Raw genomic sequence first — 26,634 nt, forward strand, 5'->3', positions numbered from 1 at the left:
AAAAAATGGTCCATTTTGTACTGATTTTCATATACTACACATCAGATCATTTGTCTGAAAGACTACCCAGTATACACTCAGTATAATTTGATTTCATGTATTAACTTTTGCCTCCTTTTAAGCTTGGATTTGGAATCATAGAATCTCATTTTGTCATGACTCTGCAACATTCTTGTTTTGATATCTTGGACAAATATTAGTTTTGGTTCTCTGAAATATAGTGCACTCGTCTGAAAAATGAGGATAGTCAAAATTTCTGCATCCTAGTATTATCAATAGGAATTATATAAAGTTTTCTGTGTGCTTTAATGTGCTATTTGAAGTATCATATTATAAACTTCATTGCCAAAAAAAAAAAAAAAAAAAAAAAAGGAGAAATAAAGGCTAGGTCAGATAAGCAAAAGTTGATGAAATTTGTTGTCAGTAGACCTGCCTTGCAAGAAGTGTTAAAAGAAGATCTTCAGTGAGAAGGAAATTGATATAGGTCAGAAACTCAAATTTATATAAAAAAAGAAAGAATTATAGAAGGAATAAGTTAAGGTAAAATAAAAACTTTTATTTTCCTTATTGTTAATTGATCTGACATATAAAGTTTGTTCAAAATAATATTAATAACAATATTCAATTATATATGGATATATATAATAAGTGTACAAATATACACAAACATATGCTTAGGTATAAGTGAAATAAATGACAGCAATTATACAAGGGACAGAAGGGTGAAATTAGGATTAGAGACTTAAATGTAAGACTGTACACTATAAAACTCTTAGAGGAAAACCTAGGAAGAACACTCTTTGACATAAATCACAGCAAATTCTTTTTTGATCCACCTCCTAGAGTAATGGAAATAAAAACAAAAGTAAACAAATGCGACCTAATGAAACTTAAAAGCTTTTGCACAGCAAAAGAAACCATAAACGAGAAGAAAAGACAACCCTCAGAATGGGAGAAAATATTTGCAAACAAATCAACGGACAAAGGATTAATCTCCAAAATATATAAACAGCTCATGCAGCTCAATATTAAAACAACAAACAACCCAATTAAAAAATGTGCAGAAGACCTAAATAGATATTTCTCCAAAGAAGACATACAGATGGCAAGAAGCACATGAAAAGCTGCTCAACATCACTAAGTATTAGAGAAATGCAGATCAAAACTACAATGAGGTATCACCTCACACCAGTTAGAATGGGCATCATCAGAAAATCTACAAACAACAAACGCTGGAGAGGGTGTGGAGAAAAGGGAACCCTCTTGCACTGTTGGTGGGAATGTAAACTGATACAGCCACTATGGAAAGCAGTATAGAGGTTCCTTAAAAAACTAAAAATAGAATTACCATATGATCCAGCAATCCCACTACTGGGCATATACCCAGAGAAAACCACAATTCAGAAAGGCACATGCGCCCCAATGTTCATTGCAGCACTATTTACAATAACCAAGTCATGAAAGCAACCTAAATGCCCATCGACAGAGGAATGGATAAAGAAGATGTGGTACATATATACAATGGAATATTACTCGGCCATAAAAAGGAATGAAACTGGGTCATTTGTAGAGACGTGGATGGATCTAGAGACAATCATACAGAGTGAAGTAAGTCAGAAAGAGAAAAACAAATATCGTATATTAATGCATATATGTGGAACCTAGAAAAATGGTGCAGATGAATTGGTTTCCAGGGCAGAGTTGAGACAGAGATGTAGAGAACAAATGTATGGATACCAAGGGGGGAAAGCCACGGGCAGGTGGTGGTGGTAGTGTGCCTAATTGGGCGATTGGGACTGACATGTATACACTGATGTGTATAAAATTGATTACTAATAAGAACCTGCTGTATTAAAAAAAATGATACAAGGGTATATTGTACAACACAGGGAATACAGCCAATGTTTTACAAAAAAAAAATGATTAAATAAAAAAAATAAAATGGATAATCAACAAGGACCTACTGTATAACATGAGGAACTCTGCTCAATATTATGTAGCAACCTAAATGGGAAAAGAATTTGAAAAAGAATAGATACATGTATATGTATTACTGAATCACTTTGCTGTACACCTGAAACTATCACAACATTGTTCATCAACTATACTCCAATATAAAATAAAAAGTTAAAAAAAAGGGATGCAGAAATATATCATGTTAAAAAAAAAAAAAAAAAAAAAAAAGAAATATATCATGTTAGCACTAAACAAAAGAAACTGGAAGTAGCTATATTAGTTTCAGACAGACATCAGAGCAAGGAAACTTATCAGGGATAAAGAGGAACATTACATAGTGACGAAGGAATCAATTCTCCAAGAAAATATAACAAGCCTTAATGTCTATGTGTTTAAGAACAGAATATCAAAATACATTCAGCAAAAACTGATGTTTTTGAACCACAAGGAGAAATAAGGATGAATACACTATCATAATTGGAGACTTCAACACTCCTCTATCAGAAATGGACAGATCAGCAGCAGAAAAATCACTGAGTACATAGTTGAACTCAACAGTACCATCAATCAGCTGGATATAATAGACTTCTATCAACTATTTCATCCAAGAATGGCAGATTATATATTCTTCTCAAGCTTATATGGAATACTCATCAAGATAGATCACATTCTGGGTCATAGAACACATCTTAACAAATTTGAAAGAATAGAAATAATACATTATCTGATCTCAGAGCACAGTGGAATTGAATAGATATCAATTATAGAAAGATAAATGGAAAAGCCCAATATACTTGGAAATTAAACACTTCTAAATAACAATAATGACAAAGAAGCATACTCAAGAGAAAAATTATTTTGAACTAAATAAAAATGAAATTTATCAAAATTTGTGAGATGCAGCAAATCAATACTTAGAGGGAAATTTATAGCATAAATGCATAATTTAGAAAAAAGAAAGATCTAATAATATCAATAATTTAAGCTTTCACCTTTGGAAACTAGACGAAGAGCAAATTAAATCCTAAGTAAGCAGAAGAGAAGACATAGTAAAAACTAGAGCAGAAATGAATGAGATTAAAAACAGGAAACCAATAGAGAAAATCAACAAAACCAAAAGCTGGTTCTTTGAAAAAAATCAATGAAATTGATAAGCCTCTAGTCAGGTTAACAACAACAACAAAAGAGAGAGAGAGAAGAAACACATTACTAATATCAGAAATGAAAGAAAGGACATCACTACAGTTCCTACATACATTGAAAGAATAGTAAAGAAATATTATGAGCAACCCTATACCACAAATTTGAAAACCTGTATTTAATGGAACAATTTATTGAAAGACAAAATTTGTCAAAAGCCTTCTAATAAGTAAGCAATTTGATTAGGACTATATCTATTAAAGAAGTTGAATCTACAATTAATACCTATCTAGAACAGAAAACACCTGTAACATAATATTCTCCTATAGGATACTAACTAATTTTGCATTAGAAAATTTATTTAAGCATCCCTGGCTGCATCTTTATTTTTCAAATTCTCCTTTGAACCAGCCTTACTCATTAATTAATGAGTTTAATAAAATTTTTGACACATGTTCATTTTATATTTGCGTGAATTACATTTTACACTATTTGAAATATTTTTTAAGAATTCAGTTTGGAAATGTAATTCTTGCTAAAAACCAGCATGGTTTATAAAGCCCTGTTTGTTATATCGCAGGCCAAGGGTGAGAAAAGCTTTCCCTGTTACATACAGAGAGGCACAGCATCCATTTTCCCAAGTTTATATTATAGAGAATAAACCAAAATGACAATAATAGCTAAATTGTACTGAGTGCTTACTATGAACAACCGCATATTTTACATAATTTGTCTTATTTATTCTTTGCACAACACTATGAGGTGGTGTTAATTTTAGTCCCATTTTAGAGATAATTATAATTGATTATGATGATGGTGATGATGATGACAATGATAGCACATAACATGCTGGGATCTTACCTCATTTAATTTCCAAAACAATCTCATTAGGTTGATACAATTACTATTCCAGTTTAACAGATGAGACCACTGAAACAGAGAGAATAAGTAACTTGTCTGCAGTCAGGCAGATATGTAGTTCTGGAATCCATCCCTAGATGAATTCATGTTCTTTCCCTGGATGACGCTTCTTACCTGGAATAGATACCAAGGCATCTGTGAACTCTTTAATGTGATTTCCAGCTATGCATATGTGCATTTTTCTGGGGGAATGTGTCCATTACTTTCATTATATTTCCCATGAGGTATAAGATCCCAGCATATATGTGCTGCTATATGCTATATCACATGGCACCATTCTTCCTACTCCTTGTGAAAAAAGGAAAACATTGGAAAAAAAACCTTGAAATTTGGTCTATTATAAAAGTCACAGAAAATAATATAAATATAAGTCATCCACATGTTTATTTGATTCCTGTTCTTTATAATTTTGCTAATTGTTAAAAAGCAGTTTCTTCTTATGTCAAGATAATTATTTGTCTCTTAGATTGACAAATACATGAAAAATGGGGTTTTTTGGCAGTTATAAGGGGAGTATTTTTTGCACATTAGCAAAAAACTATAGTTAAAACTAGATCTATAGACTGATATATCTTGATATAATTTTTAAAAGTGTACAATGACAATTTCATTACAATTTGGATGTGCTTTGTAATATGGTAGTATGAGCTGAAAGAAAAATTAAAAAAGAAGGAAGAGAGGAAGGAAGGGAGGGAGGGAGGGAGGGAGAGAAAAAGAAAGAAGGGAAAAGTTGACATATACTTCACTGGGCAATATGCAGTAATCTTCTAGGGAAATTCAATATTGCTTTCCTAACTGAACGAACCCCTATCTGTTCTAATAAATATTGTTTCTGCTATATCTGCTTGCATTTTCAAGTTAAAATGCATTCAAATTTAAATCCTTTTTTAGTTAAGTAGTGATTTAATTTAATCAGGACAACAGAATGATTAGCACATGCATTTATATTAATCTCTAACCTCCTGACCAATACAGATGTCATTCTTTTGTAATTGCTCAAAGTCGATTGTCCCTTGTGTGTACCACAAAATTGTTTTGTATGAAGATCAAAACTCCACACTCTGCCATGTTGACTCATATCTATCCCTCACCAAACTTCATACGATCCTCTAGGATGTAGTTCTGGTCCTTGTTTTGTATTTACTAGCTCCCTCCCCTTCTTTTTGGCTTTTAAAATTCTTGTCACATTACTGTATATCAATTATCTAATGTCTGTTTCCCACAATTAAAATGGTAAGCCTTTGGAATTCAGAGATATGTCTTGTTTATCTTCATTTTCATAGCATCATAGTGCTAGTCACATAGTAGGTGCTGATGAATTGTGTCATATCAACAGAAACCTTTTATTATTTTTGTGTAATGAGGAAAACTACCAAGCCCATTAACTTTAAAGCATTCTACATTTACAAACAATATTTTTGTGGTGTAAAAATATTCGTGCCCTGGCCTACTCTCTGGGATTCCAATTTAGTCATCCTATAAAAGAATTTAATGCCCATATTTATATTAAGCCGTAGGCAATTCTGAGGCACCTCAACTTCGGAGTAAAACTTGGCTATGTGTTCTAAAAGTTTCTCACAATATTATGAATATGTTTTTCTTCAGTGACTTTAAACTTGTACGTAGAATAATGAATCCCTTTTTATTTGTCAACCTCTATAATTTGCTAAGACCATTATGATATTTCAGTATTTGGTTCCTCAAAATACTAATTTTCAGTCTGGGAACATTACCAATTTTAATAAGTATGTTCACTTTTCATAATCATTTTAAAGTAGGCTACTGTGCTAATGTTCTATAAAACAATCAAGATTTACAATTGTTCTCTACTGGAGACAGAACTGTCCCCTTGGGTTGTCATACATTTAGTGGGCAAGGGTCAGTGATGATAAAGTCCTGCTATGCTTGGGGCAGTCCTGTATATTCAAGACTTATCCCACTCAAAATACCAAAGGACTGCTTTGAGAAAAAAACATTAGAATGGGTTCCAATTAAAAAGGAGAAATGATGACTCAAGATGCCAACAGAAGTGGATTAAAGGAATCAAGGGTCTAGTAGAAAAGTCATTGGTCATTTTTTATTAAACTGTACATTATTCCCTCAGGAAAGGACATGTTAAAATAATATGAGTGATATGTTCTGCTTTCTGTATTCACACATGTGAATCTTAGAGTAAATTTATTTCTGAAGTGAGCTTTTTTCTGACCATATCTCAAATCCATTGCAAATGCACAGACACTGTGCTAAGTTTTTATGTGCATTACCTCATTTGACCCTCATAAAAATATTCCCAATATACAGATTAATAAATGAAGACCAGAGAGATTATTATCATCTGTAGTATTTTAGGAGGTAAAATAATTTACCTAAGTTCACTCAGCTTGTACATAGCAGAACTAGAGAATTAAATGCCCAAATCTATCTAAGTGCACAGTTAGGATTTGTAGGATTCTGGGTGGCAAACCACAAAAATTCAATCCTGGCTAAATAAGCAGGAAAGATGATAACTTGATGGATATAGGTAACTTGCAGCATCCATGGGAAAGCTATAGAATTGGACTCAGATTTTGGACTTGAACCAAGGGAGAGTAGGCTGATGAGAAAAGAGCCAAGATCAGGTCTTTAGTAATAAAGCCATTATCACTGCACACATAGCCACCACTGCTGCAGGGCAGACAGATACCAGCTCACAGCTGAATTCTCAACACTGCCACCATCGCTGTGAATTTTTTGTCTTTGTGTCTTTGTTTTTTGTTTTAGGATTCAAAACCCCAGATATGAGTACCAAGTTTGCAGATCCAATGTACCCAAGAGCAAGAGGGGAAGGGCCTGAATAACCCCATTCTTCAACTTTTAATTTCTTTAAGTGTGTGACAGAGATTTACTTGCCACTAATATGGCATTTCCCCCAGAGAAATGTTAGCACTTTTCACATCCTAAATAATGCAGTAGTATTAGGTTAGTTGTGGACACGAATTTCATTTATATTTTTCTGCCATTATTTAACATTGTCCCATTAGTTTTTAAGTGTACTAAATGTCAGCAGACTCCTATGTAAGAACAAGTTGTATTACAAACTTTTATATTGAAATAGATTGTTTAGAACACAAACTATGGAAGAGCTAGTAAATTATATAGGTCAATTCACGGATGTCTTCTTAATTCTAACACAACGATTATTTCAATATCTTTTACATATGTGATGATCACAGATAAAAAGTTTCCATATATTCTTTTAGCCATGTGTTTTTCAAACTTCTTTGCCTCACGACCCCTTTACACTCTTAAACAAATATTGAGGACCTCTAAAGGCTTGTGTATATATAGGTTATATTTATCAAAAGTCACTCTATTAGAAATTAAAATTGAGAAATTAAAAAAATTATAACCTCATTCAAAAGAAACAATAATTAACTCAATACATATTAATATAAATAACACATTTTAGGAAATTTTTGAATAATTCTCCGAAACAAAAAATAAGTGCTGAGGAGAAAGGCATTTAAAAAAATATTTTGGAAAGGCTCTTTACTATTCAGAGTGTCATATCTGCTTCTGCATTTAATCTGTTGCGATATCATATGCCATGCAGCTTATAGAAAAATGCACTATACAGTCATGATAGAATGAGCCTGAAAAAAGCAAATAATTCTTTGTAGTAGTATTATCTGTATAGTTTTGATCTCATGGACTCCTTAAATGATGTGGGGAACTACAAAGTGTTCCTGGATCACACTTTGAAAACTGCTGTTTCCACTGAACAATTATGTCAGGAGGATTATAAGAGTTATTATTTCCAGTTTGTAGAATGAAAGCATAGTGATTTTTAAATGCTCTATGTTTGTAGACTATTGTTTGATTTTCAAATTAATTTCACACAGAGTTTATTTTTAAGCCTCATACTAACACTGTTAAGTAGGCAAGAAATAGTATTATCCCCATTTCATAGTTAAGGCCAATGATAGATATTAAATTAATTAAATATTAAAATGACTAATGGTACTTCAAATTTTTCTAAGAATAATGCTTAACTGATTCTATGGGAAAGTGTAGGTTCCAGTGTAATCCACGTTCCATTTTATGAGAGTGGTATAAAACAAGGAATGTCACTCACCATCTACACAGATTAAGTTATTAGCCACTGCAATCACTGACCTACAGTACATTCTGAAAGGAATTCATGACAAAGAACAGCATGAAGCACTCTGTGCTTTGAGAAACAGGCAAAACAGGCCCTTAGATAGTTAGATATATTTCAGGAAATATGTTTACGAATGTGGATTATTGCATATTCTCATACTTGGAAAAGTATTAAAATTATTAACTGAGATATCTATTACTCATGCCTAGCACAACCTTCCACCAAGATGTATTCTGGATTGCATGTTCCCCTTAGCCCAAATCACCATATACACTGGCCTCTCCCCTACCTCTTTGGAGCAGTTCCCCAGAACTAACTTAGAGGCTGTCTCCCAGGCTATTGTCGTCAGTAAGGTTTCCAAATAAAAATTAAACACTCAGCCCTCAAGTTGTGCACTTTTATTTTAGTTGACAGTGGTAATAGGAAGGTGGTGGTGGTGGTTCCTTCATAGGGGAGTGGAAATCTTGGAATTGGTGATGCAGCTGGGGAATGCGGATGTTTTATTGGTGATGTGGGGCTGGACTTAGGAGGAGTCTGTTAATTCTTCTAGCCTGAGTGAATGTATAGCCCTTTCTCCTTCTAGATGTTCAGAATTAGGAAACAAAGCAGCCTAGGCTTTGAAAGTCTTTAGACTTAGAGTTTTCTGACATATCCTACAATAGATTTCTCTCAGTTGTTGTAAATTTGTAAGTGACAGTGTTTTCTCATAAAGAAAGAATATAAGCTTCATGAGACAATGGCTGCCTCTTTTGTTTACTATGGATTCCTGAAGCCTAAATCAGAGAATCAATAGGTATTTGCTTCATAAATGAAGGAAAGGTATACATAATAGTCCATCCATGTTTTTTTTATGGAAGGAGAGTAAATGTGATTTAACCTCTCTAGCCAACCCAACTGCTGAGTATAAAATTTGTCAATTAGAGGGCTGTTTTAACCTTGCTGTGAGCTAAGCCACACCCCCCTTTTATTCTGAAAGGCTTTACAAAAGGTGGTGACCCCAGGATAATTAACAATTCTGTTGACATCTAATTGGTTTCAAGAGGTTTGCATATACCTAGAGAGAGTGAATAGGCTACCCCTTTTCTTTCCTTTTAAAATACAGGCTTCACACACTCACATGATGAATTAAACAAATAAATGTGCAAATGAATGAAAATTAGAATGACACCCTATCTCCTCCCTCATTCCCAACTCTCAGAAATAGGGCTGAAACTGTCAATGGGTGATGAATAGGCTTTGGCATCTGAAATTCTGGATTGTTTCATCTACCAGTAGTGAGTGGTCTGTGTGTGTGTAAAATACACCATACTATTAGGGACTGTATTTTTCTCTCAAACCTATAAGTATGACCAGCAACTAATAAGCAATAGAGATATTAAAAAAAAAATAAAACATTTAAAATCTATAACAAAGCATATTGATATTAAAGAGGGAAAGCTCTACAGGAAAATAAATCATATTCCTATGAAAATCTGTTAGAAAAGTAAAATATCCCTTAGTAAAAAATACTTGCAGTTATTGTATGAAAGTAATAAAAAAAATCCCATGAGAATTGTTCTTAAGAATTAAAGATTCTACCCGCACTTATTACACCTGAAAAACAGAATTTGTATGTGAAGAATCTTGATCATCAGCTAACATAATTTTCATGTTTTAAATTTTTGAATTAAAAAAATTATTTATTAAAATATACTTCATTTACAATATTGTGTTAGTTTCAGGTGTAAAGTGATTCAGTTATATGTGTATATATATATATATATATATATATACTTTTTTCAGATTATTTTCCATTATAGCTTATTACAAGATATTGAGTATAGTTCCCTGTGCCATGCAATACAGTAAATTCTTGGTGCTTATCCATTTTATGTATAGTAGTTTTTCTCTGTTAATCCCATACTCATAATGTATCCCTCCTTCCTCCCTTTCCCCTTTGGTAGCCATAAGTTTGTTTTCTATGTCTACGAATCCGTTTCTGTTTTGTATATAGATTCATTAGTATTATTTTTTAGATTCTACATATAAGTGATATCACATATCAGTATGACATTCCCTAGGTCCATTCATGTTGCTGCAAATGGCAATATTTCATTCTTTTTATGACTAATATTGCATTGTATATATTTGAATATATATACCGCATTTTCTTAACCCAATCATCTGTTGATTCGTACTTTACTGTTTCCATGTCTTGGCTATTGTAAATAGCACTGCTCTGAACATTGGGGTGCAAATATCTTTTCAAATTAGAGTTTTTGTCTATTTAGGATATATGTCCAGGAGTGGGATTTCAGAATCATATGGTAACTCTATTTTTAGTATTCTGAGGAAACTCCATACTGTTTTCCATAACGGCTGTACCAATTTACATTCCCACCAACAGTATAGGAGGGTTTCCTTTTCTCCACACTGTCTCCAGCATTTACTATTTGTAGACTTTTTGATGATAGCTATTTTTATATATTATTTTAACATCTTTATTGGAGTATAATTGCTTTACATTGTTGAGTTAGTTGCTGCTGTATAAAAAAGTGAATCAGCTATACATATACATATATCCCCATAGCCCTTCCGCTTGCATCTCCCTCCCATCCTCCATATCCCACCCCTCTAGGTGGTTACAAAGCAAGGAGCTGATCTCCCTGGGCTATGTGGCTGTTTCCCACTAGCTATCTATTTTACATTTGGTAGTGTATATATGTCCATGCCATTCCCTGACTTCGTCCTAGCTTACCCATCCCCCACCCCATGTCCTCAAGTCCATTCTCTATGTCTGCATCTGTATTCCTGTCCTGTCCCTAGGTTCTTCAGAACTATCTTCTTTTTTCTTTAGATCCCATATATATTTGTTAGAATATGGTATTTGTTTCTCTCTCTCTGACTCACTTCACTCTGTATAACAGACTCTAGGTCCATCCACCTCAATACAAATAACGCAATTTCATTTCTTTTTATGGCTGAGTAATATTCCATTGTATATATGTGCCACATCTTTTTTATCCATTCATCTGTTAATGGACACCTAGGTTGCTTCCATGTCCTGGCTATTGTAAATAGAGCTGCAATGAACATTGTGACACATGACTCCTTTTGAATTATGGTTTTCTCAGGGTATATGCCCAGTAGTGGGATTGCTGGGTCATATGGTAGTTCTATTTGTAGTTTTCTAAGGAACCTCCATACTGTTCTCCATAGTGGCTATATCAATTTACATTCCCACCAACAGTGCAAGGGGGTTCCCTTTTCTCCACACCCTCTCCAGCATTTATTGTTTGTACATTTTTTGATGATGGCCATTCTCACCAGTGTGAGGTAATACCTCATTGTAGTTTTGATTTGCATTTCTCTAATGATTAGTGATGTTGAGCATCCTTTCGTGTGTTTGTTGGCAATCTGTATATCTTCTTTGGAGAGATGTCTGTTTAGGTCTTCTGCCCATTTTTGGATTGGGTTGTTTGTTTTTTTGATATGGAGCTGCATGAGCTGCTTGTAAATTTTGGAGATCAATCCTTTGTCAGTTGCTTCATTTGCAAATATTTTCTCCCATTCTGAGGGTTGTCTTTTCATCTTGTTTATGTTTTCTTCTGTAGTGCAAAAGTCTTTAAGTTTCATTAGGTCCCATTTGTTTCTTTTTGTTTTTATTTCCATTTCTCTAGGAGGTGGGTCAAAAAGGATCTTGCTGTGATTTATACCATAGAGTGTTCTGCCTATGTTTTCCTCTAAGAGTTTGATAGTGTCTGGCCTTATATTTAGGTCTTTAATCCATTTTGAGTTTATTTTTGTGTATGGTGTTAAGGAGTGTTCTAATTTCATTCTTTTACATGTAGCTGTCCAGTTTTCCCAGCACCACTTATTGTATAAGTGGTGTATATTGTATATTTTTTCTTTTTCTCCATTGTATATTTTTTCTCCATTGTATATTCTTGCCTCCTTTATCAAAAATAAGAAGACCTTATGTGCGTGGGTTTATCTCTGGGCTTTCTATCCTCTTCCATTGATCTATATTTCTAGTTTTGTGCCAGTGCCATACTGTTGTGATTACTGTAGCTTTGTAATATAGTCTGAAGTCACGGAGCCTGATTTCTCCAGCTTCATTTTTCTTTCTCAAGATTACTTTGGCTATTCAGGTTCTTTTGTGTTTCCATACAAATTGTGAAATCTTTTGTTCTAGTTCTGTGAAAAATGCCATTGGTCGTTTGATAGGGATTGCATTGAATGTGTAGATTGCTTTGGGTAGTAGAGTGATTTTCACAATGTTGATTCTTCCAGTCCAAGAACATGGTATATCTCTCCATCTGTTTGAATCATCTTTAATTTCTCTCTTCAGTGTTTTATAGTTTCCTTCATACAGATCTTTTGTCACCTTAGGTAAGTTTATTCCTAGGTATTTTATTCTTTTTGTTGCAGTGATAAATGGGAGTGTTTCTTTAATTACACTTTCAGATTTTTCATCATTGGTGTATAGGAATGCAAGAGATTTCTATGCATTAATTCTGTATCCTACTGCTTTACCAAATTCATTGGTTAGCTCTAGTAGTTTTCTGGTAGCATATTTAGGATCCTCTATGTATAGTATCATATAATCTGCAAACAGTGACAGCTTTACTTCTTTCCTGATTCAGATTCATTTTATTTCTTTTTCTTCTCTGACTGCTGTGGCTAAAACTTCCAAAACTATGTTGAATAATAGTGGTGAGAGTGGACAACCTTGTCTTGTTCCTGATCTTAGAGGGAATGGTTTCAGTTTTTCATCATTGAGAATGATGTTGGCTGTGGGTTTGTCATATATGGCCTTTATCATTTTGAGGTAAGTTCCCTCTATGCCTACTTTCTGGAGGGTTTTTATCATCAATTGTTGTTGAATTCTGTCAAAAGCTTTTTCTGCATCTATTGAGTTGATCATATGGTTTTTTCCTTCAATTTGTTAATATGGTGTATCACATTGATTGATTTGCATATTTTGAAGAATCCTTGCATTCCTGGGATAAACCCCACTGATGTAGGTGTATGATCCTTTTAATGTGCTGTTGGATTCTGTTTGCTAGTTTTTTTGGGTTTTTTTGTTTTTGTTTTTGTTTTCGTTTTTGCGGTACACAGGCCTCTCACTGTTGTGGCCTCTCCTGTTGCGGAGCACAGGCTCTGGATGCGCAGGCTCAGTGGCCATGGCTCACCGTGGCTCACGGGCCTAGCCGCTTTGCGGCATGTGGGATCTTCCCAGACCGGGGCACAAACCCGTGTCCCCTGCATCGGCAGGCGGACTCTCAACCACTGCACCAACGGGGAAGCCCTGTTTGCTAGTATTTTGTTGAGGATTTTTGCATCTGTGTTCATCAGTGACATTGGCCTGTAGTTTTCTTTCTTTGTGACATCCTTGTCTGGTTTTGGTATCAGGGTGATGGTGGCCTCGTAGAATGAGTTTGGGAGTGTTCCATGCTCTGCTATATTTTGGAAAAGTTTGAGAAGGATAGGTGTTAACTCTTTTCTAAGTGTTTGATAGAATTCGCCTGTGAAGCCATCTGGTCCTGGGCTTTTGTTTGTTGGAAGATTTTTGATCACAGTCTCAATTTCATTGCTTGTGATTGGTCTGTTTATATTGTCTATTTCTTCCTGGTTCAGTCTCAGAAGGTTCTGCTTTTCTAAGAATTTGTCCATTTCTTCCAGGTTGCCCATTTTATTGGCATATCGTTGCTTGTAGTAATCTCTCATGATCCTTTTTTTTAAAAATTAATTAATTTATTTATTTATTTTTGCTGTGTTGGGTCTTCGTTTCTGTGAGATGGCTTTCTCCAGTTGCGGCGAGCGGCGGCCACTCTTCATCGCGGTGCGTGGGCCTCTCCCATTGCAGAGCACAGGCTCCGGACGTGCGGGCTCAGTAGTTGTGGCTCACGAACCCAGCCACTCCACGGCATGTGGGATCTTCCCAGACCGGGGCTCGAACCCGTGTCCCTTGCATCCTCAGGTGGACTCTCAACCACTGCGCCACTAGGGAAGCCCTCTCATGATCCTTTGTACTTCTGCAGTGTCAGTTGTTACTTCTCCTTTTTCATTTCTAATTCTATTGATTTGAGTCATCTCCCTTTTCTTCTTGATGAGTCTGGCTAATGGTTTATCAATTTTGTATATCTTCTCAAAGAACCAGCTTTTAGTTTTATTAATCTTTGCTAATGTTTCCTTCATTTCTTTTTCTTTTATTTCTGATCTGATCTTTCTGATTTCTTTCCTTCTGCTAACTTTGGGGGTTTTTTTCTTCTTCTTTCTCTAATTGCTTTAGGTTTAAGGTTAGGTTGTTTATTTGAGATGTTTCTTGTTTCTTGAAGTAGGATTGTATTGCTATAAACTCCCTGCTTAGAACTGCTTTTCTGCATCTCATAGGTTTTGGGTCATCGTGTTTTCATTGTCATTTGTTTCTAGGTATTTTTTGATTTCCTCTTTGATATTTTCAGCGATTTCTTCATTATTTAGTAGTGTATTCTTTAGCCTCCATGTGTTCTTATTTTTTACAGTTTTTTTCTTGTCATTGATATCTAGTCTCATAGCATTGTGGTGCAAAAAGATACTTGATATGATTTCAATTTTCTTAAATTTACCAAGGCTTGATTTGTGAACCAAGGTATGATCTATCCTGGAGAATGTTCCATGAGCACTTGAGAAGAAATTTATTCTGTTGCTTTTGGATGGAATGTCCTATAAATATCAATTAAATCCATCTTGTTTAACGTAGAATTTAAAGCTTGTGTTTCCTTATTTATTTTCATTTTGGATGATCTGTCCATTGGTGAAAATGGGGTGTTAAAGTCCCCTACTATGATTGTGTTAGTGTCGATTTCCCCTTTTATGGCTGTTAGCATTTGCGTTATGTATTGAGGTGCTCCTATGTTGGGTGCATAAATATTTACAGTTGTTATATCTTCTTCTTGGATTGATCCCTTGATCATTATTTAGTGTCCTTCTTTGTCTCTTGTAATAGTCTTTATTTTAAAGTCTATTTTGTCTGATATGAGAATTGCTACTCCAGCTTTCTTTTGATTTCCATTTGCATGGAATATCTTTTTCCATCCCCTCACTTTCAGTCTGTATGTGTCCCTAAGTCTGAAGTGGGTCTCTTGTAGACAGTATATAGATGGGTCTTGTTTTTTATCCTTTCAGCCAGTCTATGTCTTTTGGTTACAGCATTTAATCCATTTACATTTAAGGTAATTATCAATATGTATGCTCCTATTACCATTTTCTTAATTGTTTTGCATTTGTTATTGTAGGTCTTTTTCTTCTCTTGTGTTTCCTGCACAGAGAAGGTCCTTTAGCATTTGTTATAAGCTGGTTTGGTGGTGCTGAATTCTTTTAGCTTTTGCATGGCTGTAAATATTTTAATTTCTCTGTTGAATCTGAATGAGATCCTTGCTGGGTAGAGTAATCTTGGTTGTAGGTTTTCCCCTTTCATCACTTTAAATATGTCCTCCCACTCCCTTCTGGCTTGCAGAGTTTCTGCTGAAAGATCAGCCATTAACCTTATGGGGATTCCCTTGTATGTTATTTGCTGGTTTTCCCTTGCTGCTTTTAATACTTTTTCTTTGTATTTACTTTTGATAGTTTGATTAATATGTGTCTTGGCATGTTCTCCTTGGATTTATCCTGTATGGGACTCTGCGCTTCCTGGAGTTGATTGACTATTTCCTTTCACATATTTGGAAGGTTTTCAACTGTAATCTCTTCAAATATTTTCTCAGACCCTTTCTTTTTCTCTTCTTCTTCTGGGACCCCTATAACTCGAATGTTGGTGCACTTAATGTTGTCCCAGAGGTCTCTGAGACTGTCCTCAATTCTTTTCTTTTTTTTTTTTATTTATTCTGCTCTGAGGTAGTTATTTCCACTATTTTATCTTCCAGGTCACTTATCTGTTCTGCTGCCTCAGTTATTCTGCTATTGATTCCTTCTAGAGAATTTTAAATTTCATTTATTGTGTTGTTCCTCATTGTTTGTTTGCTCTTTAGTTCTTCTAGGTCCTTGTTAAACATTTCTTTTATTTTCTCCATTCTATTTCCAACATTTTGATTCATCTTTACTATCATTACTCTGAATTCTTTTTCAGGTAGACTGCCTATTTTGTCTTCATTTGTTTGGTCTGGTGTTTTTACCTTGCTCCTTCATCTGCATTGTGTTTCTCTGTCTTCTCATTTTGCTTAACTTACTGTGTTTGGGGTCTCCTTTTCGCAGGCTGCAGGTTCATAGTTCCCATTGTTTTTGGTGTCTGCCCCCAGTGGCTAAGGTTGGTTCAGTGGGTTGTGTAGGCTTCCTGGTGGAGGGATCTGTTGCCTGTGTTCTGGTGGATGAGGCTTGATCTTGTCTTTCTGGTGGGCAGGACTGCATCTGTTGGTGTGTTTTGGTGTGTCTGTGACCTTATTATGATTTTAGACAGCCTCTCTGCTAATGGGTGGGGTTGTGTTCCTGTCTTGCTAGTTGTTTGGCATAGGGTGTCCAGCACTGTAGCTTGCTGGTCGTTGAGTGAAGCTGGGTCTTAGCATTGAGACAGAGATCTCTGGGTGAGGTTTCGCCATTTGATAATACGTGGAGCCTGGATTTCTCTGGTGGACCAATGTCCTGAACTTTGCTCTCCCACCTCAGAGACACAGGCCTGACACCTGGCTGGAGCACCAAGACCCTGTCAGTCACACAGCTCAGAAGAAAAGGGAGAAAAAAAGAAAGAAAGAAGAGAGCATCCAAACCAAAAAAAAAAAAAAATCCAGCAATGATAACAAGTGCTAAAAACTATACAAAAAAAAGAAAACCCCAAAATGGGCAGACAGCACCCTAGGACAAATGGTTAAAGCAAAGCTATACAGACAAAAATCACACGAAGAAGCATACATATACACACTCACAAAAAGAATAAAAGGAAAAAAAATATATATTTTTTTTAAAAAAGGAAGAGAGCAACCATATCAATTAACAAATCTACCAACAATAAACACTAAATACTAAACTAAGGTAAACATAAAACCAGAAAAAATTAGATGCAGAAAGCAAACCCGAAGTCTACAGTTGCTCCCAAAGTCTACTGCCTCAATTTGGGGATGATTCATTGTCTATTCAGGTATTCCAGCGATGCAGGGTACGTCAAGTTGATTGTGGAGATTTAATCTGCTGCTCCGGAGGCTGCTGGGAGCAATTTCCCTTTCTCGTCTTTGTTTTCACAGCTCCTGAGTTTCAGCTTTGGATTTGGGCCCGTCTCTGCCTCTAGGTCACCTGAGGGCATCTGTTCCCTGCCCAGTCAGGATGGGGTTAAAGTAGCAGCTGATTAGCGGGCTCTGGCTCACCCAGGCTGGGGGGAGGGAGGGGTATGGAATGTGGGGTGAACCTGTGGTGGCAGAGGTCTGTGTGATGTTGCAACAGCCTGAGATGCGCCAGATGTTGTCCTGGGGAAGTTGTCCCTGGATCATGGGACCCTGGCAGTGGCGGGCTGCACAGGCTTCCGGGAGGGGAGGTGTGGATAGTTACCTGTGCTTGCACACAGGCTTCTTGGTGGCTGCAGCAGCAGCCTTAGCATTTCATGCTGTCCCTGGGGTCCACGCTGTTAGCCGCAGCTCACGCCCATCTTTGGAACTTGTTAAGGTGGTGCTCTGAATCCCCTCTCCTCGTGCACCCCTAAACAATGGTCTCTTGCCTCTTCGGCAGCTCCAGACTTTTTCCCAGACTTCCTTCCGGCTAGCTGTGGCACAGTAGCCCCCCTTCAGGCTGTGTTCACGCATACAACCGCAGTCATCTCCCTGGGATCCGACCTATGAAGCCCGAGCCTCAGCTCTCAGCCCCTGTCCGCCCTGGCAGGTGAGCAGACAAGCCTCTTGGGCTGGTGAGTGCCGGTCAGCACCGATCCTCTGTGTGGGAATCTCTCCGCTTAGCCCTCCGCACCCCTGTTGCTGCATTCTCCTCCATGGCTCCGAAGCGTCCCCCTCTCCACCCCCAGTCTCTGCTAGTGAAGGGGCTTCTAGTGTGTGGAAGCCTTTCCTCCTTCACAACTCCCTCACAGAGGTGCAGGTCCTTTCCCTATTCTTTTGGCTCTGTTTTTTCTTTTTTCTTTTGTCCTACCCAGGTACGTGGGGAGTTTCTTGCCTTTGCGAAGTCTGAGGTCTTCTGCCAGCATTTGGTAGGTGTTCTGTAGGAGTTGTTCCACATGTAGATGTATTTCTGATGTATTTGTGGGGAGGAAGGTGATCTCCATGTCTTCCTCCTCCGCCTTCTTGAAGGTCTCTCCCACATGACTCTTTTTGAATTATGGTTTTCTCAGGGTATATGCCCAGTAGTGGGATTGCTGGGTCCTATGGTAGTTCTATTTTTAATTTTTTAAGGAACCTCCATACTGTTCTCCATAGTGGCTTTATCAATTTACATTCCCACCAACAATGTAGGAGGGTTCGCTTTTCTCCACATCCTCTCCAGCATTTATTTTTTGTAGATTTTTGATGATGGCAATTCTGATGGGTGTGAGGTGATACCTCATTGTAGTTTTGATTTGCATTTCTCTAATATTTAGCGATTTTGAGCATCTTTTCATGTGCCTGTTGGCCATTTGTATGTCTTTTTTAGACAGATGTCTATTTAGGTCTTCTGCCCATTTTTTAATTTTTATTTTATTTTATTTTATTTTTATTTGCGGTACGCGGGCCTCTCACTGTTGTGGCCTCTCCTGTGGCAGAGCACAGGCTCCGGACACGCAGGCTCAGCGGCCATGGCTCACGGGCCCAGCCACTCCACAGCACCTGGGATCTTCCCAGACCGGGGCACGAACCCATGTCCCCTGCATCGGCAGGCGGATTCTCAACCACTGGGCCACCAGGGAAGCCCCAGTTTGTTATTTTGATATTGAGTTGTATAAGCTTTTTGTATATTATGGAAATTATGACCTTGTCAGTTGTATTGTTTGCAGATATTTTCTCCCAGTCCGTAGGTTGTCTTTTTTTTGTTGTTAATGGTTTCCTTTGCTGTGCAAAATCTTTTAAGCTTGATTAAGTCCCATTTGTTTATTTTTGCTTTTATTTCTTTTGTCTTGGGAGACATTTAAGAACGTATTGCTACAGTTTATGTCAGAGAATGTTTTGCCTATGTTCTTTTCTAGTTCTATGGTGTCATGTCTTATATTTAGTTATTTAAACCATTTTGAGTTTATTTTGTATATGATGTGAGGAATTGTTCTAATTTCATTGATTAACATTTAGCTGTCTAGCTTTCCCAACACCACTTTTACCATTGTATATTTTTGCCTCCTTTATTGTAGATTAATTGACCATAGGTGTGCAGGTTTATTTCTGGTCTCTGTATTCTGGTCCATTTATCAATATGTCTGTTTTTGTGCCAATACCATGCTGTTTTGACTACTATAACGTTCTGGTATTGTCTGAAGTCTAGAAGGGTTAATACCTCCAGCTTTGTTCTTTTCCCTCAGGATTGCTTTGGCAATTCTGGGTCTTTTATATTTTCATATGAATTTTAGGATTATTTGTTCTAGTACTGTGAAAAATGTCATGGCCATTTGGATAGGGATCACATTAAATCTATAGATTGCTTTGGGTAGTGTGGCTATTTTCACAATATCAATTATTCCAAATCAAGAGCACAAGATATCTTTCCATTTCTTTGAATAATCTTCAATATCCTTTATCAATGTTTTATAGTTTTCAGTGTACAGGTCTTTAACCTTCTTGGTTAAGTTTATCCTTAGTTTTTTTTAATGCAATTTAAACTAGATTGTTTTTTTTTACTTTCTCTTTCTGGTATTTTATTGTTAGTATAAAGAAATGCAGCAGATTTCTGTAATTAATCTTGTATCCTGCTACCTTGCTGAATTAGTTTATCAGTACTAATAGTTTTTGTGTGACGTCTTTAGGATTCTGTATATAGAGTATCATGTCATCAGCAAAGAGTGATTATTTCACCTATTCTTTTCTAATTTGGATAAATTTTATTTATAATTTTTGTCTGATTGCTATGTCTAGGACTTCCAGTACTATGTTGACTAGAAGTGGTGAGAGTGGATGGACATCCTTGTCTTGTTCCTGAATTTCAAGGTAAGACTTTCAGCTTTTCACCATTGAGTATTATGTTGGCTGTGGGCTTGTCATAAATGATTTTTATTTTGTTGTGATATGTTCCCTCTACACCTACTTTGGCAAGAGTTTTTATCATGCATGGATGTTGAATTTTATCAAATGCTTTTTCTGGGTCTATTGAGATGATCCTGTGGTTTTTGTATTTTCTTTTGTTAATGTGGTGTATTACACTGATTGATTTGCATATGTTGAGCTATGCATTGTGATCCTGGAATGAATCCAACTTGATCATGGTGTATGATCCTTTTTATATATTGTTGGATTTGGTTTGCTAGTATTTTGTTGAGGAGTTTTGCATCTATATTCATCAAAGATATTGGTCTGTAATTTTCTTTTTTTGTAGTGTCCTTGTCTGGCTTTGGTATCAGGGTGATTCATTCTTCATAGAATAAATTTGGGAGTATTTCCTCCTTTTCAGTCATTTGGAATAGTTTGATAAGGATATGTATAAATTTTCTTTGTGTGTTTGACACAATTCTGCAGTGAAGCCATCCTACCCTGGACTTTTATTTGCAGGGAATTTTAAAATTACAGATTCTATTTCACTCCTAGTGTTCGGTCTATTCAAATTTTCTGTTTCTTCTTGATTCAGTTTTGGCAGACTGTATGTTTCTGGAAACTTGTCTGTTTCTTCTAGGTTGTCCATTTTGTTGGCATATAACTGTTCATATTTTCTTTTGGTATTTTGTATTTCTGCAGTATCAGTTATTTCTCCTCTTTCATTTCTTATTTTGTTTATTTGTGTCTTCTTTCTTTCCTTCTTGGTAAGCCTGGCTAGAGGTTTGTTAATTTTGTTTATCCTTTCAAAAACATAGCTCTTGGTTTTATTTATCTTTTCTATTGTTTTTGGTTTTCTCTATCTGATCTTTATTATTTCCTTCCTTTGACTTTGGGTTTTGTTTGTTCTTTTTCTAATTCTTTAGGTGGCAGGTTAGATTGTTTATTTGTGGTTTTTCTTGTTTCTTGAGGAAGGCCTGTATCTCTGTAAACTTTCCTCTTAGAACTGTTCCTGCTGCATCATATAGATTTTGTGAGGTTCATTGACATTTGCCTTAAGGTATTCTCTGATTTCCTCTTTGATTTTCTCATTGATCCGTTGGTTTTTTACTCTCATGTTGTTTAGTCTCCATGTGATAGTTTTTTTCCTATTTGATTTCCAAGTTTTTAGATAGTCACCTTCACATTAAGTCATTTTTCATACACACATAAACTCAAAGAACATCAGTGCTGGATAACAGTCCTTGAATCTACATTCTCTCATTTTTCCACGGTGTATTGGTTGAGAGTGCAACCCTGGTAGTAAACTGTCTGGATTTGAATCCAGACTCCAGTACAAAGTAGTTTTGGACTCAGGACATTTAAAAAAATTCCCAGTGCCAAAAGTCCCTAATCTGTAATATGGAATAATATTACTTGGAAGAAGAAATGACTTAATGGTAAGTGCTCAATACATTTTAGACATTACTACTATCTACACAAAGGATCGCAAAGAAATGCGGAGATTTGCTCTCACGGATTTAGCATCAAAAGCAGAATCAGACCCAGTTCCTCTAACATTTTTGCCTGAGACATTCCATTACTCCAGGGCCAAAAACATCTAGAGCCAAACAATTTTATTAATTTTAATGTCAAGATAAAGAAGTTTTCCCAAAACCAAAATTATTAGTTGTTTTTTTTTTTTTTTGCCTATTCTATTCTCTTTTTGTCTCTCTTCCTCTTATATGTATTATTCTTGAATTAGCCTAATTTGGAAAGACACATACACATGTACACTCTATCTTGAAAAGAGAATTATATGCCCATTCAATAAATATTGTTTATTGAATCCAAATAAGATAATCTCAATCTTTCTGGTATTAACATATGAGACAAAAAATGCAAGACTTTAAAAAAAAATGTGCAGAAAAGCCTCTTCTAGATAATAATTTTCTGTTCACTTATTTTCATATAATCTACAAAACAGATTGGATTCATAAGCAGTTTAGTCAATAATAATTATGTTTTCATTAAGCTATGTCTATAATTTCCTGTTAATCATCCATGGTTTTAGTGTTGTAGAAAATGATAATTATTTGATCCAATAAGTATGTATTATATCTTTCTCTAGTAGAATGGGAAAGTTTAAAACCAATATTTTTGATGTGCCAAAAATTTGATAATGCCAATTCATTTAACCTTCATAATGACTCTTTGAAGTGCCAATAATAACACATACTATTGTGTGTGCATATATCATGTCTTGGCACTGTGCTAAGTACCTAACGCTCATAACAATCTTCATAGCAACACTATGAAGGAGATTCCATTGTCATTTCTAGTTTATAAAGGAGGAACCACAACCCTAACAAGTTACATAATCAGTCCATGGTCTTACAGTGGGTGAACTGGAATTTAAATTCAAGTTTGTCTTGTGGCAAATTGCATACCCTTTTGCATACATTCTACCTCCTTAGCTGTTAGCACCTAGCGTAGTGCCTAGCACCTAATATGATTCCTGATTCGTACTAGACAAACCATAAACATTTGTGGAATAAGTAATTGCAAGAAGCAGTATGGTAGGGAAAGAACAGAGGGTTTGGCTTCAGACAACGTTGGTTAAAAATCCCTGCTTTATGGGCTTCCCTGGTGGCGCAGTGGTTGGGAGTCCGCCTGCCGATGCAGGGGACACGGGTTCATGCCCCGGTCTGGGAAGATCCCACGTGCCGCGGAGCGGCTGGGCCCGTGAGCCATGGCCGCTGAGCCTGCGCGTCCGGAGCCTATGCTCCGCAACGGGAGAGGCCACAACAGTGAGAGGCCCACATACAGAAAAAAAAAGTCCCTGCTTTAGGGCTTCCCTGGTGGTGCAGTGGTTGAGAGTCCGCCTGCCGATGCAGGGGACACGGGTTCGTGTCCCGGTCCAGGAATATCCCACATGCTGCGGAGCGGCTGGGCCTGTGAGCCATGGCTGCTGAGCCTGTGCATAGCCTGTGCTCCACAACGGGAGAGGCCACAACAGTGAGAGGCCCACGTACTGCAAAAAAAAAAAAAAAAAAAAAAAAAAAAGAAGAGCTTAACATTAGATGTGTTAAGTTGTGAGGATTAATGTGCATTTACAGTCCTTAGCCTAGTGCCTCTATATTCTTCATTGGATACTATTGTAGTCACCATTACGTCTGGTATAAGACATCAGTGTAAAATGCATTAAATATATTTCGTATATTATCATAATGACGCAAAGAGTCTAGTAAAATTGTTCAGTAAGAATTTCCTATTATCTTTTATTGTAACTTAACTACTGAGTTTTTGTTTTAAAGTTTCATTATTCCATATATAACCTTTCTTTATTTTTATTCAATCAAAAAATTCTCCTTTGAATTCTAAATTTCCTCTCTAAATTATAGGAAAAGCAAAGTTACAGTTACTTCTACATAAATATTGCCAGTTATATCAAGTATATAAAAAGTATTTTAATCGATTTTTTATGGGAAAGGTATGTGAGGTTTCACAGAAATTAGAAGAAAAATGTATGTATACTGCATATATATAAATTAGATTATAAATTAAGTAAATAAGTTAAAATATATTTATAAATTAGAAGATTGACATATGCTGATTATTGATGATGGAAGTATTTCCTAGAAATAAACTGCCCATTTTGTAGTAAATGTGTTCAATAATCACTAAATTAATCCTTATTAGTGATATTTAAATTGTTAATAACTTGCAAATTTGTAGAGCATATCATACAATCACTATATTTCCTTTACTTGTTTAAACTAGTATTGCTGTTTATTGATTTAGCCAGCTAAGTGATTATTTCAGGCCTTAGATATTTATTGTCATAAATGTTGATCTCACATTGAAATCATTTAAAAGTGAGTCTGTTGAAACAACTAGATGTAAAATAGGTGGATATTTTAAGTCAATTCTGATAAAAGTCTCTTTTAGACAAACATCTTGTTATTCTTCCCCATAACATATGGATCAGAGTTTCCCTTTCTCCCTCTGGCAATTCCGGCAAATGTTCTAAGCACCTACATTTATTTCTTATTATTTTCTGCTTCTCATTAGTGAACAGTTCTCAGTATGTCACAGTACATGGAATATTTTATACTGAGTGGCTCTTGTTACCAAGTCCTTTGAGGATTTTTGGACATTCAAAATGATGTTCTACTACAACAGTGAAATCTTTTTCTTTATGTCAAATTCCCAGTGTATAAACTACACAGTTAAAAATAACATCTCCAGTATGTTGGGGCTTCATTCTCTACAAACATTTTGTAATATTAAAAAAAAAAAAAAGGCTTTCAGGATACAATGTACAATGTCTGATACATATTGTCTTTGAAAAAATAAGCTTAGGAGAAAATCATTTTATTCAGCTCTGCTATGATATTTGATATTTTAAAAAGCCTTTACTATAATTAAACTCTCTTTTCCCATGCTAAGCTTAACTTTCGTTCAATTCTTTGTATATTCATTCATTTATTCACTTGATTCATTTGTCCAAAGTTGTGTGATATCATTAAAAAACAACAAAAAAAATCCCTCCTCTATATCATAGCATTATTTTCCTTATCTATGGAGACATCAAACATTTTCATGGCTTCATTAATATAACTTTTGAAATCACTTGGCAAATGTTTCCATATTTGATCTTAATTAATGAAAAAATTATCCTGAAATTCCTAGAAAAGCTTGTCAGATTTCAGTAGACACTTAAGTAAATCCTTTTGTATGTCTGTACTCTTCATTCAGTAACTTATGCCAGGGTTCTCAGGACAAAGGGATTTCTTCTACTTAAGCTGGAAATTAATAGAAAGATAGACACAAATGGTACCATCACCTGCCAATAACAGGCAAAGAGCAGAGTAGGTGAACTATTGCTCTGAGTGAAAATAGTAAAATTAGAATTAAAGTCAAAGACATACACTTGTGTATTTTGTTGTTTAGATTTTGTTGCTCTTGTTGTGACAAATTTGAATTTGCAAGACTGATCCAGCAGGCAAATTCTTAAATAAAACAATGGCTGACTTAAGTTTTCAAAAGCATAGTTCATCTTTTTTAACTCAATTTGATTTTGTAGTGTCTGGGACCTAGATAAGGTGAGCACTTATCCTGCTTAGGGACTTTTGCTCATTTTGCTTATCCACTACCTTTCTTTTAGAAACCATGCAGATACTATGAGCATGTCTTTTATTATTAAGATATTTTTGAGCTACTTTTAAAATGATGAGGCATGCAGAAAGATATAAACTGAAATTTACTTGAATCCCTCACTAACAAACCCATTGAACTCTGCAAGGACATTCTCAACACTCTCAATTAAAATTTTAAAACCTATTTTAGAGACATGTAAAAAGGTAATAAGTATTAGGGAGTTCATTAATATGCAGTGATTATTTGAAGTGAATTATTTGTTTAAATAAATTTAGTCATAACCCACTAGTGCACCCTTTCAAATGGTGGATTAAAGTCTACTAATACAGAAATTTTAGATAATATGGTGGTTTGTGTCACAAGAGAGTTCATTACAATGTTATTATCAGGAAGAGTTTATTCTATAGGATAAAGTATAAACATTAGTCCAAAGCGAGACAAGGCATTTCAATATTCCAAGTTTATTGCAAATCCCATGAAAAGGAGAAGGTGTAAATAACCTTAATGTAGGAGAAGTGACGGTTGTAACATGCAGGCACCAATTTTGACTATGATTTTTGATAGTCTCCCTGTTATTCAGGTAACATTGATCACTTTTTCTCTTCTAAATGTTTAGAAATTTAGACTCTGGCTCCTTTTTTACTAGACTTTGCTTGTGTCCATTGTGTTCCCAAGAAGGCATTTGGGTGATAGTGGGATAATGGATTTAAAACATATAACTTTACTTAGCTGAGAAACTCTGCCTACCCTTTGTACCAAAATCATACACTGTATGTAGAACCAAAATAAATATAAATCAAATTTCTTCACATATTTTCAAGTAAAATACAAGAAGCCCAATTGACATTACATTTGCTTAAGCATGTATATAATTACTTGAACTCGTATGAAAACCTTTACACTCAAAGCAAAGTCATCCACCATTTAAATTCTGTAGTTGCTACCAGTCATCCTCCCAGGCCTCCTTTCATTTCTATGCTCTGTTCTCCATTGCATAATGAAGTCACCAGAGAATTAGTTTCCATTTCCTCATCTTTGAGAAGAGATCACCATATCTTCAACATAAATTTGCTCTGAGGATTAAATTAGACAATGCATATAAAATACTTAGTGTAATGCCTGGCATATAGTAGAATATGATAAATGGTAGATTTTATCCTCTATTCTCTTACTTCATTTTAAGGCATAATCCTACCAATATTTATTAAGAGTAGGGAGAGACTTTCTTTTTGCAGT

At 35.5% G+C, this 26,634-nt stretch overlaps 1 long non-coding RNA gene across 1 annotated transcript in view; it reads left to right on the top strand.

The window, feature by feature from the left end:
- The first annotated feature begins 17,695 nt into the window (after positions 1-17,695).
- Positions 17,696-26,634, top strand: part of LOC136794331 (uncharacterized) — a 138,138-nt gene continuing 129,199 nt past the window's right edge. Inside the window, exons 1-2 of the long non-coding RNA XR_010840938.1 lie at positions 17,696-18,005; positions 20,146-20,217. This is a non-coding gene — a long non-coding RNA (uncharacterized lncRNA). The remainder of the gene's footprint in view (positions 18,006-20,145; positions 20,218-26,634) is intronic.

Source organism: Kogia breviceps, chromosome 5 (genome assembly GCF_026419965.1).
Source record: "Kogia breviceps isolate mKogBre1 chromosome 5, mKogBre1 haplotype 1, whole genome shotgun sequence".
In the NCBI taxonomy this organism is placed as follows: Eukaryota; Metazoa; Chordata; class Mammalia; order Artiodactyla; family Physeteridae; genus Kogia; species Kogia breviceps.